The sequence below is a fragment of the Callorhinus ursinus genome, unplaced genomic scaffold, assembly GCF_003265705.2.
Source record: "Callorhinus ursinus isolate GAN/ISIS: 27379988/994484 unplaced genomic scaffold, GSC_fseal_2.0 scaffold10, whole genome shotgun sequence".
In the NCBI taxonomy this organism is placed as follows: domain Eukaryota; kingdom Metazoa; phylum Chordata; class Mammalia; order Carnivora; family Otariidae; genus Callorhinus; species Callorhinus ursinus.
The window spans coordinates 27,254,355-27,266,955 of NW_027397072.1; the positions used below are offsets into that span (position 1 = coordinate 27,254,355).

The following is a 12,601-nucleotide window of genomic DNA, read 5'->3' on the forward strand; positions in this document are numbered from 1 at the left end:
GACTTCTAAAACCTGACTTGCTGCCCTCCCCACCTTAGTTTCTAGTTCAGTAGGTCTGGGGAGGAGAGTTTGCTTGGCTAACAAACTTGTAGGTGATGCTAATGCTGTTGGTCTTGGGACCATGCTTTAAGAACCAAGGATGATCCTGAGGGTTTATAGTGGGGCTTCATTTGTTTTTCCTTTTTATGGTTTCCCATTATATGAATATACCACAATTTATATATCCTTTCTCCTGATGAAGGGCATCTGAATTTCCAGTGTTTGGCTATTCCAGCAGTGTTGTGATGAGCATTTTTGTATAAGTCGTCTAGTAAACATTTTTAAGAGTTTTACACAGTAGAATAATAAAAATCAGTATTATGGGTATGAAGTGCCTTTTTTTTACATTGGCTGAACTTTTTATTACTTTTATGTGCAGAAAATTCAGTGTACACTTAGTCCAGTTTGGTGGCCAGTTCTTTAGCCTTTGCCTTTCTCAACTTGGCAATGTGAGCCACTGACTTTGGACCCAGGACGTTGCCTTTCCAGTGACTGTGAATCTCATCATAACCTTCATTGTCATTGATCCTGATGGCTTCCACCAGCTTAGCCAGAGCTCCTTTGTCTTCCAAGTTAACCTGTGTGAAGGCTACAGTCGTCCAGGTCTTCCCGTGGATCAGACACCCCAGCCTGGCTTTCCCCTGGATAACACAGTAGGGAACCCCCATCTTATGACATAGGGCAGGCAAGAGGACAGCCAGCTCAGTGTCCACATTGTGTGCAATATTGTTTTCCATCAAGGCGGTGACAGTGTTAACCCCAGCTTGAAGGACCGGCAGCCTCTTAGTGGGGACATCCCCTTTGCCTGCAGCTTTCTTCTCAGCCCGGGCCAACAGTCTCTGCTTCTTCTCTCTGTCTCTGGTCTGTGAGGTGGTGCAAGGCCTGGCTGAACTGGGTAGTTGCAGGAGGCACTTTTAGGCCTTTATGGAGAATAGCCCTCTGCCGCTGCAGCTGGGTGTGGTGGGGCCATTTGCTGAAGTGGGTGAGGTCCCTTTTGGGCTGGATGTCCTGTCTGATGCCAAAATTGTTGGGCCTTTTCTCAAAGGGGTTGGCCACCTTCTTGTCCTTCTTGATGACAGCAGGGTCAGGGGCCACCTTCTTCCCCTTAGCCTGACTTCCTTTCGGCATCTTGGATGGCTGGAAGAGAGAGGTGACATACTTTTTTTGTAGTGCGCTCTTGTCAAAGCTTAAAACCACTCATCTTGGGTAAATGGATCAATGTTTTTCTTTTATTGTGTTATCTTATTTTTATTTATTTATTTTTAAAGATTTTATTTATTTGACAGAGAGAGACACAGTGAGAGAGGGAGCACAAGCAGGGGGAGCGGGAGAGGGAGAAGCAGGCCTCCTGCGGAGCAGATAGCCGGATGCGGGGCTCGATCCCAGGACCCCAGGGTTAATGACCTGAGCCGAAGGCAGACGCTTAATGATTGAGCTCCCCAGGTGCCCCGTGTTATCTTGTTTTTTAAAAAAAATCCTTCCCTGGGGCACCTGGGTGTCTTAGTCAGCTAAGCATCTGACTCTTGATTTTGGCTCAGGTCCTGATTTTGGGGTTGTGAGGTCCAGTCCTGTGTCGGGCTCCAGCTGAGCCTGGAGCCTGCTTAGGATTCTCTCTCCCTCCTCCTCTGCCCCTCCCCACACCCCTCCCTGCCAAAAGAAAAAAAAAAATCCTTCCCTAATGCATTGTTCTTGAGGTAGTTTTCTATTTTAGTATTCCTTTCACATTTGTTTAATGCACCTGGAATTGGGTGTGATGTGACTTTTATTTTCCATATGGATAACATACTGTCTGTTTATTGACGAATCGCCCCCACCCCCGCCCAAACCTGACCATAGCTGTCATATGCGAACTTCTAGTATATGTGCTGCCAAAGCAAGCACCGTCATTCACAAATTTCTAAATAGGTGCAAGTCTGATTCTGGATTCTCTATCCTGGCCCATTGGTTTCTGTCCTTAAGCCAGTACCTTAAGCACTATAATTGTATCACAAGTCTTGGTAGGCAAATACTCCCTCTTCATTTTTTGGCTGTATTTCCACATAATTGTAGAATTGGCTTGTCACTTAAAAAAAAAAACCAACAAAACCTGGCTAGCCTCTTGACTGAAATTGCATTGAACCAGTATATAATTTTGATATGAATATCAGTGATCTTTTTTGATACTCTTCCTATCCGTAAATGTAATATCCCTCCATTTTATTTAGGTCATCTTTAATGTTTTTGAATACTTTCTAATAATTTTCATGAAGACTTTGCACATCTTTTGCGAGATCTATTGCTCCAATATTCCTGGTTGCTGTTGTGATGGAATCGTTTCTAAAATTTCATCTTTCAAACATGCTTTCTTATAGAAATGAGGTTTCCTGTTTTTCTGTGCACTGAAACTTTGCTTAAAGTTACTCTAGTACATTGATATTCTGAGTTTTTTTTTTTTAAGATTATTTATTTGTTATTTGAGAGAGAGTGAGAGCGCATAAGTAGAGGGAGCGGCAGAGGGAGAAGCAGAGGCGATGCGGGGCTCAATCCCAGGACCCTGGGATCATGAACTGAGCCAAAGGCAGATGCTTAACTGACTGAGCCACCCAGGCGCCCCTATTCTGAGGTTTGTACAGAGAATTACATCATGTATGATGCTTTTCTTTTCCTAATCTTCACATCTGTAATTTTTGTGCCTTGTGGCACTGGCTGGGGCCTTTAGTTCATTGTGAAACAGAAACAGGGATAGGGGTGTGGTCCCTTATTTAAAGGGCATCCCATGTTCTTCGTTGGAGACCACATTTGCTGTAGGCTTTTTGTAGATACCCTTATCAAGTTAAGGACAGCCCCTTCATTGCTAGATTGTTGAGAATATCTGTTACAGGTGTTGAATTTCATCTGTTGGTTTGATCGTATGGTTTCCTTTTATCTTTAATGTGGGGATTAAAAGACTCAGTAATGTTGGAACAACTTTGCATTTGTGTAATAAACTTCACTGATGTCTTTTTTAAACCTGTCATTGCTTTCAGTTTTCGTCAGTATTCATGTGTGACACTGCCATGTAATTCTGCTTTCTCACATTGCTTTGATAAGATTTTTTGTTATTAAGGTTATATTAGCATAATAGAATGAGCTGGGGCGTGTTCTTCCCAGTCTGTTCTTGAAAATTTTGTGTAAGTTTGGATGTTTGGTAGAACTTGCTTATAAAACTACTTGGATATTTTCCAAGTAGGGTGATCTAATTTTTATTGTGTCGTTTTGTACTTTTATTTGTACTAAAATTTTTCTTTTTCTTTCTTTTTTTTGTGGGGGGGATGGTTCTCTTAGATTGATTAGTCTTCCTCTCCTCATTCCTTCCTCCCTCCTCACAAACCACTTTGGATGATCTACTCTGTTTCTGGTCTTACTGGTCATCACAGATGTTTACCTCAAATCAACGTGTGTTTAAGTTAATCAAGGCAAAGGGCATTCCGTATTTTTACCTTCCTACCAAACAACATAAGACCTTAGGATACTTAAACTTCGGCGGGCGCCTGGGTGGCTCAGTTGGGTAAGCAACTGTCTTCGGTTCAGGTCATGATCCTGGAGTCCCGGGATCGAGTCCCACATTGGGCTCCCTGCTCAGTGGGGAGTCTGCTTCTCTCTCTGACCTGACCCCCTCTCATGTGCTCTCTCTCTCTCAAATAAATAAATAAAATCTTAAAAAAAAAAACCCAAAAAACTTCGATTTCTTCCTCCAGAGGACTGTTGCTATTATTTTTTAAGCTTTCAAGGAAAAAACAAAAAACCAAAAAACTTTAATTCTACGAAGTAGATAATCTGTCGTAGCTTTATATAGTCCATGCTTACTTTAGATCGTCACACATATTTGCCACTTTTTTTGGTTTGTTTTCCGTTCCTACTTGCATTTTATACATTCTCTCTGGGATAGTTTTTCTTAAAGTGCCTCTTTTGGAAATTCCTGTGGTGAGGGTCTTTTTCTTCCATCAGATCCTTCTGAGTGTGCAATGGTAGCTGGTCAGTTAGTTTTTTCTCAGTATTTGGAAGCCATTTTGCCATGGACTTGTGGCTGCACTGGTTAACTGTTGATGAATCAGCTGGTGGTCGGTCTGAATCTTATTCCTTTATGGGGAGTCACTTTTCTGTTTAGATTTTAAAAATTTGTCTTGCTTGGAGCTCAGGAGGATTGCCTGTGAGGATTCATGTTTCGACTTTGGGGAAGTTTTTAGTCCTTTTTTTCCCCTTTGACTTCTTGCCTCTTCCCATGTTCTTCCTCTTACAAGTGTGATTAGACAACTATTACACATTTTCCTTCAATTCCCTGTATTTTAATCTCTCCTGTGTTTCCTTGTCTCTGTGCCACATCGAGGTTCATTTCTTTTTTTTTTTTTTTTAAGATTTTATTTATTTATTTGACAGAGAGAGAGAGAAAAAACATAAGCAGGGGGAAGGGCAGAGAGAGAGGGAGAAGCAGGCTTCCCGCTGAGCAGGGAGCCCGATGTGGGGCTCGATCCCAGGACCCTGGGATCATGACCTGAGCCAAAGGCAGACGCTTGACCAACTGGGCCACCCAGGTGCCCCTCGAGGTTCATTTCTTGCAGTTCACGGATTCTCGACTGAGCTCTGCTGTACCTGCTGTCAGGTTCCCCATTTCAACTGTTAACTATTTTTTTATGTCTAAAAATTCTATTTGTTTTTCAATCCTCTCTAGTCTATATTAATCTTTTATCAATCAGTCATAATTTCAACATCTTCCCTATGCATATTAAATATACTTACACCCAGTATCTTAAAATCCCAGTGGAATGATTGGCAGTTGTTACTGGACTGATCCTACGGTTTGATGTGTGTGTGTGCTCACACGCACGCATGCACACACTGATTTCTGTCTTATTTCTTTGTGTATTTTATGTTTCTGATTGTGAATAAATGTTCACTGTTTTTTTTATCTCTAGAATTCCTTAGATCTAAGTTTTCAGGTATGTCCCTACAGAAGGCATTTGTGTTTGCTTTTCAGAAGTTCCTGGAGTTACTACCCATCCAGGCCAACTTTTCCCTAATTTGGAGTTGCTCTTGTTTTGGTCACTCAGGTATTTTTCAGTTGACTGCCAAACTTGCACAAACGTGGACCTGTCATGAGGAATTCTCACCTGAGGTTATTTTTGTTGTTACCCTAATTTTTCATGTTCAGCCAAAGCCCTAGCTGAGACAGCCATGTAACCTCATGTTCCTGCTGTAGGGTGGTTTTCTTTGGTTCACTTACTAGAAGTATTTGTTTGGTCTTATGTGGAATCTGTTACCTTGTACAGTTACCAGGTTTGTTCCTGTGCCCCATGCAGCACATTGAAACCTGTAATTGAGGCATCCAGAAATGGCAGATGCCCCTCCAGGGCAAATTCCTGTTCTGGTGCCAACTCATTTCCCTGGATTCATGCTCTCTGGTTGTTTCTGGCCTCTGAGAGTTTCTCTGACTCTCGCGCCAGCTCAACCATAGTTGGATATTTTGTCCAGCAATTTTAGTTGTTTGATAACTGGCAGATTTTCTCTGGACATCTAATCCTCTGTTTTGCCAGAAGTAATTTATTTTAAAGAGTTTTCATTCTGAGAAATTAGAAACCTAATATTTGGGGGATAAACCATAAAGTTCCTTGTGCTGCAAGGAGCTCATATCACAGTTGAATAACTAGACTCCAGGTCTTTGGAGAGATTCATGCATTCTTTTCCTTGTCATTTATAGCATGAAATATCTTGTGAATACCTCACTATGGTCGGGGCCTCTTTCAACTAAATGGCCAGTGGGCCTGATGGATCTGCAGAGTACTCTGGGGCAGCTTTTCCCCGTATCTGTTCCTTGGCACCCTGACTGGTATACCTGTGCTCTGGGGTGTGCCTCTCGTTCTTGCCCTTTGTTTTTTGTGCCCATCCTAGTAGTTAAATCCTGTCTCCTGTTGCTTTATTTTGCTCAGTAGTTGCATGTGGGTATTCTTCAGCTCTCACAAACAAGTGATGGAGAGTACTGATGAGTATATGCAGAGGTTAAATTGGCTTTTATGTGTTCTAATCCCACTTTTCTTGTTTAGAGTTTGAAAGAAAATTGAACTTCTGTTCATTTTAAGGGAGGAGGAGAGGGATAGTAATTTGGGGTAGGAAAAGGGTGGACAAGGGAGAGTAGAAGCCCCATTGAAATATATTTTCTTAAGCCATGAATACTCCTGAATTAGTATGCCTGCATTGTAATGGAAATAATTTATCTATTTTGACTGTGATGGTTTCCTGGGTTTAAATTATAATCCTTTAATTTAGATTTAGATGGTTTAGAGTGTCTTCCCTTATAGTGACCACCTGTAAACTTGGCAGCCTGTAGAGCATTGCCGAAAATATCAGGACACCAAGTAAAACATCTTTTCTAACCGAAATTGAGATCAAGTATATCTTTGGCTGACCAATTCTAATCCCAGACTTGTCTAAGTCATTGAGAAATTACATGTTATGTTTGTAGGGGGGTATAATAATATAATCATAGGCAATTAAATTGAATTGAGGGAGTGAATGAAATTACTTTTTTTTTTTTTTGGTCCCATATTATATCTTTTTCAGGAATCCGGGTTGGAATTTGATAACCATCAGTTTAGTATGTCAGTATCAAACCTGGGGTAATATCTTTGGAAAGACGGGTTCTGGGGTGAGGAAAGGCTGGCTGTGGTTGCCTAAAGTTGAGGTTTTAGATATGAAACGCTCTATTATTTTATTCTCTATTCTTTTCTCTTCTGTTCTATTCTCAAGGGGAGATCAGAGAAAAGACCCAACAGGATGGGTTTTTGGAGTCCAGAAGTGGTGGGTGAAGTCCAGGTAGAGCAGAAGACAGAGATCTACAGAGTTTTCATCTGTTGACATGGGAGAAAACAAGCCTGGGTTACTTGAAGGCTAAACTTGGGTTTGCGATCAGGAGCAGTGATTACCAGAGGCCATAATCTGTAGTGCCTGAGGATCTGCAAGCAGGAGGGGGCCTGTCAGTGAGAGGAAATTCATGGGGGCTTGGACAATGGGTGTGGACTGAGGTTCGGAGTGGGTGTTTTGAACTCCAGCTGCAGAGAGTGCTTCCTGAACATCATGTGTGTTGGGAATAGAGTCCTTTTCTTGCTGTTAAGGAGCTCACGGTCCCGTAGAAGGCATACGGACACACATACATTCGCGCACAAAATTCTATTTCCTTGTGATAAGGATCATGGGAGAGGTTTTGCAGCAGGTGCTTGGGAGTCGAGAGAAGGATGACTTACCGTTTCCTTCTCCATCAAACCTAAACCCTTTGTTAAGACACTCCATCATATGGGCCCATCTACTGCTTGCTTAGCCCTGTTCTGCACTGTTCTCCAGCTGATGCCTCCTGCACTGTGTGGGCCACTTTCTTCGCTGCCCCCTCCCCTAACTTCCCCCGTGCTCTTTCTCAGGTCCACACTTACTTCCTCTCACCACCATCTGGCAAATCCTCCCTTGAATTGTGAGATACAGTTTCTTGTTCCAAGAGCTCCCCAAGAACTCAGATGATAGCCAGCATTTATTGAGCACATACCACGTTCACAACGTGTCAGGTGTTCTGCAGACACACTCTTGTAACAGGGGTGAGGTTCAAATCATGACTGTACAGCAGAGACACAGAGCAGTGGGAACAGAGCCAGCTTTACTGTAGGGCAAGGTTGTGTGCTGTCCTGGGGGTTATTTTTAGTGCTGAATTGTCGGGAGGTCTGGGGAAGGTTACTGGGTGGAGATGCCCTTGTGGGGTGGGTGCCCAGAACTGCATCTGTTTACCCTCTGTTCTGTAAGAATATCAGCACGTTTACCATGGTAACACTGTGCTGGTGGTACTTACCTACCAAAGTGACAACTCGTTAAGCGAGACTCAGACCTTGAGCCTACACCTGTCTGACCTTCAGAAGTGATCATGAGCTCCTTACCACCGTACCACTCCACACAGCTGGTGGGTAGTCATTTAGAGTCTTGATTTTACCATTTCCTCTGGGTCTAGCCTATTTCTCTAGCTAGATGGCTCTCTGATGGTAGCTGACCAAGGGTCACTCAGCAAGTGTATGTTTTACTTTCTAAGAAGCTGCCAAGTTTTTCACGGTGACTGCACCATTTTGTATCCTTGCAGTAGTGTGTGAAAGTTCCAGTAGCTCCACATCCTTATCAGCACTTAGTAGTGTCAGGTTTTTTTTTGTGCCATTCTAGTAGTTGTATAGCAGTAGCTTACTGTGGTTTTAATGTGAATCTTCCTAGATTAAACATGCTGAGTGTTTTTTTTTTTTTTATCTGCTTATTTGCCATCTGCATATTTTCTTTGAAGGGCCTGGTTCTTTTGCCCATGTTTTTAATTGGGCTGTTTGCTTTCTTGTTAACAACTTCTTTTTCCTTTAACAGAAGTTCCTTTTCAGGGATTTGTTAATTAGGTTTTCAATGCATTTGATATAAACAGTTTATAAAGTGCTTCAAAGGAGATGCTCTAGGAGTGGTTGCCAAGGAAAACGAAGATGGACTTTGGTTCTGACTGGGGCAGGAGTGGTGAGGATATGCTTTCCTCAGTGTGGTTTTGAAACAGGAGGACAGAAAAAAGGGAGAAAGAGAAAAGAGCCAGAAAGCACAGGAGGGACTTTGATCTTCAGTCTAAAGAGGAAAACAGGGATTTGTTTGGTTGCCAGTGGAAGCTGGGAGGGTTAGAAATGCCAAAGCGATGGTTTACTCTGAAAAAAGGAGTTGAACAACGAGAAGAAGAACTGTCCATTCTTTTCGGCCCAGAATTAGGTAAGGCCAGACCAGTGAGAGGTTGCTACCAGTGGGCAGTGAGGTCAAATTATTTTGTAACCTAGAGTGAGTGGATATTGAATACTTTTAGAAGAATGCCTTAATTTATGCCTGTATATTGACAATGGGTATGTATTTTCAACATCTATACTGGGATGTTAATTTTTTTTTTTAATATCGGTTGGCGTATATGTGAGGTTCTGGGAAGGAATCTATAAGGCTGACTCGCTCCCTGCCTGTCACCTGACTTGTGAGCCTTGTGACGTTGGAAGAACCAACCAGCTGTCTTGTACTGAGGTTCAAGGCTGGCAGGGCTTTGGACCCCACCCCGCCCCCACCCTCAGCGTTGTCTGACACTGTTGTGTATTTGAGTGTTTTTACGGGATATGGTGACATGGCCTCTTTGAGGCTCTACGGGAGCTCATAATCCCCAAAGGCAGTGAATCTCTGTTCTAGGGGGTGTGCTTTGCGAATTGTTTGTGGTGATGGCACAGCAAATGCTCCGTGTCTCAGCTTGAAAACGTTACAGCAGGAAGTCCTGCGTCACATGAAATTAGGTGCACATTAAAGTAGTGGGATTGAGCCCAGAGTCTTTTCTGCTTTTGTAGAAGCAGTTTTGGTTCCCTTCCTGACATAATTAACAACTGGCCAAGAAAAAACTTTTTTCACTTATTAAAAGTAGTCCAGATAATGCGTGTTCCTGATTATGTAGCTATAATTATAAAAAAAATTATAGTGTTTAATAAAAAATAAACCCAGCTTCTAGGGTGGGCTGAATTTATGCACTGTACCATGCTCTGTATTAGAGAAGACAAAACAGGGTAAAACGTTCTTGAGAAGCTAAGGGCCCTCTAAGCAGAGCATGGAGCATGAGAGCAGTTGAAGGGGAGAGCAGCTCAGGTATTAACTATGGATGGATGGGTAGTAGTTGAAATGCCAAAAGGGGAGGAAATATAAGGAGAAATTGGGCTGAGCATGCTTTACCTGGAGTGTTCCTATAGGGGAATAGATGCAAGTGAGTTTGAAAATGCAACATAGATGACATGCTGGTTTGGAAAATGTAGCTGGTGGTGGAGGTCCAGGTATGTTGTAGAGCAGGAAAGGAGGTGAGGGCCAGGTGACTCCAACGACTCATAGACTCTGGGTTCAAAGTGTAGATCTCTGCTCCATTAAAAAAATTTTTTCCAAATGTTCAGAAGGAAAAGTGCTTCGACCTCTTATTGAGTAGAGTTGTTAAAGGAAAAAATTTTTTTTTTTTTTTTTTTTTTTTTTTTTACAAACTACAACGGATGAACCCTGAATAAGTTGAGAGCCATAGTGTTGTTACCAGGCACCATTTGGGAGTGGTGGATTCAGAAAGGTGTTATAAAGAGAACAAAAAAGCAATGAGGAATTTGGAAGCAGCTGAGGATTTCAGGGGGCCAATGGTCGTCTCAGTGGAAAGAGATGAAGAGCGTTTATTTAGTAGAAGGAGGTGTATGACCGTAACTGAACCCATTCCTTAGAGTATAAGCCAAGTGCTGGCAGGAACGACAGAGCCAGAACCAGGAAAAGATTTTGGAGTGCAGTACCGATCCTCCAGACTCCTCTTGGAAGAGAACAGTGTTGTTGGTTCTACTAGTAGAAGAAGACAAGTTAACTGGGTTCGAAGTGGTTGTAACAGTGAAAATCTTGACCTGGCACGTGGATGTTGACAACAGCACTTTTTAGAGTAAGGTGCTCACACTCCAGACCCGTGTACGACATTCCACTGGGATGCAAGAAAACAGTAGACATTCTGCTTATATTTACTTCTGTCTGAAGATAGCAATTGTCAACTTTACTAATAGTCAAGCTACAAATTGCCCCCTGGTGCCTTCTGTACACAAAGGTTAGGAGTGGGGTTTGGAGCCCCAGGGCATTCCGGGGGAAGAGTGTGCATTCTGCTGATAAGGGAGGCTGACTCTGGATAGAGGTTTATCTCTACCCAATTAAGGAGGTTGACAGATTACAGCATCTTAAGTAGCCACAAAATCTTACAGCACATCATAATGGCATGGGGAGTGATCCTTATAATCTCTGGTGCTACAGAAGCTCATGGGAGCAAATTACCTAAAGGAGTTGTTGAATGTGGATTAGGAATTTTTCTTGCAAAGGCAGGCATTTCAAAACTTTTGGCCTTTTAAATGATACTTGGCTGTGCATTACCCCATAGATATTTTAAAAACTAGTACACATAATCTGCTTTCAAAGTAAAGGTGATAAGTTAATAAGAAAGTGAGCTTTTTCTTTTAACCATCTTGTGCTACAAAGTTGAACATCTGTAAAATAAGTACGGACACGCTTCGATCGTTAAATGGTTTTCATTGCGGAAAACAGTAGTTGGGTGTTCTGTAAACTCCTTTTTTAATACTTGAAAATCTTAAACTAAAATCTTGCAAACAAAGGGTTTCAAACCCAGTGAAGATTTTTGTCAAAATGGAACATTTTCCAATTAGTTTGCAAGACCAACTGACTGACAGGGAAAATGGAAAGTTGCTAATTTTAGTAAGGAAGCCTTTGAGTAATTAGTGTAGGAGACTGAAACTGGAGAATTAAGGCTTTTTTTTATGTTAAAATGTGAATTTTAATTGTAAAAACTGTTTTTTGTTTTTTTTTTCATGTTAAAATGTGAATTTTAATTGTAAAAACTGTTTTGTTTTGTTTTTTTCCAGAGAATTAAGACTTTAAGAACAGTTTTGCTGTTCGGATCTTTGTGTCTGTGTCAGGTGTCGTTTTTAAGCTAGAGCAGATACTGAAGCTAAATACTGAAATACACTGTACTTAGGGCATTTTCAAGGTCTGATTCCATGACAAAGTGTTAAACCAAGATTTAGAAAAATAACAAAGCACATTCGGTGGCAGAGTCACTGAAAAATGTTTTTAGCAAAAAGAAAAGAGATTAAGAAAAGCAGAATTCAGGGGCGCCTGGGTGGCTCAGTCGTTAGGCATCTGCCTTCAGCTCAGGTCATGATCCCAGGGTCCTGGGATCGAGCCCCGCATCGAGCTCCCTGCTCCGCGGGAAGTCTGCTTCTCCCTCTCCCACTCCCCCTGCTTGTGTTCCCTCTGTCGCTGTCTCTCTGTCAAATAAATAAATAAAAATCTTAAAAAAAAAACAAAAAGAAAAGCAAGCAGAATTCATTTTGGAATTCTTAATTTCATCTTTAACTCAGCCTTCTAAAATGATGTGTTTGAGTATGTTTTAAATGTATGTGTTAACGCAGTAGAACGTGTGTATTGGGGGTTTGACTAAAGTTGTCTTTTTTCCCCCCTCCCTTGATACGGAACACAACTCTAAACGTTGGGAGGCCATTGGTCAACAGAAGGAAGACTGCTGGGAACTTTCTTACAAAATCATCCTGGTCTCTGAGGGATCGGGGGATGTTGCAGGGATTTGAGTCTCTTCTGCCCTGGAGTGGTGGCACCAGTGGTGGAGAAGGAAGAAGACCTAGCAGCCTTCTGGAGGACTGGCGGGGCGGGGGGACCTTGCTCATTTGCAGGTTGGAAGGCACTGCCTGGGCTAGGCTGTGGGCAGGGTGGGGTTGTCCTGAAGGAGGCATGACTGTGTCCTGCTGGTGAGGACCTGGCATGCCGGAGGATGGAAGGAAATGCCTTGCAGAGGTTCTGCCTGGCCTGTTTTGGTTTCCATCTCTGGCAGCAACGGTTTTGATCCTGAATTCTGTCTTTAGAACAGCACTGTCCAATAGCAATATAATGTGAGCCACGTGTGTAATTTTAAATTTTCTCATAGCTGTATTAAAAGGTAAAGCAG

The 12,601-nt window shown here is 42.3% G+C and overlaps 1 protein-coding gene and 1 pseudogene across 7 annotated transcripts in view; one reads left to right on the plus strand and one right to left on the minus strand.

The window, feature by feature from the left end:
* The window catches only part of LTBP1 (latent transforming growth factor beta binding protein 1), a 387,020-nt gene that overhangs the window by 66,705 nt on the left and 307,714 nt on the right, over positions 1-12,601 (plus strand). The window lies entirely within an intron of this gene.
* On the minus strand, positions 435-1,173 carry LOC141373535 (large ribosomal subunit protein eL8 pseudogene; annotated as a pseudogene).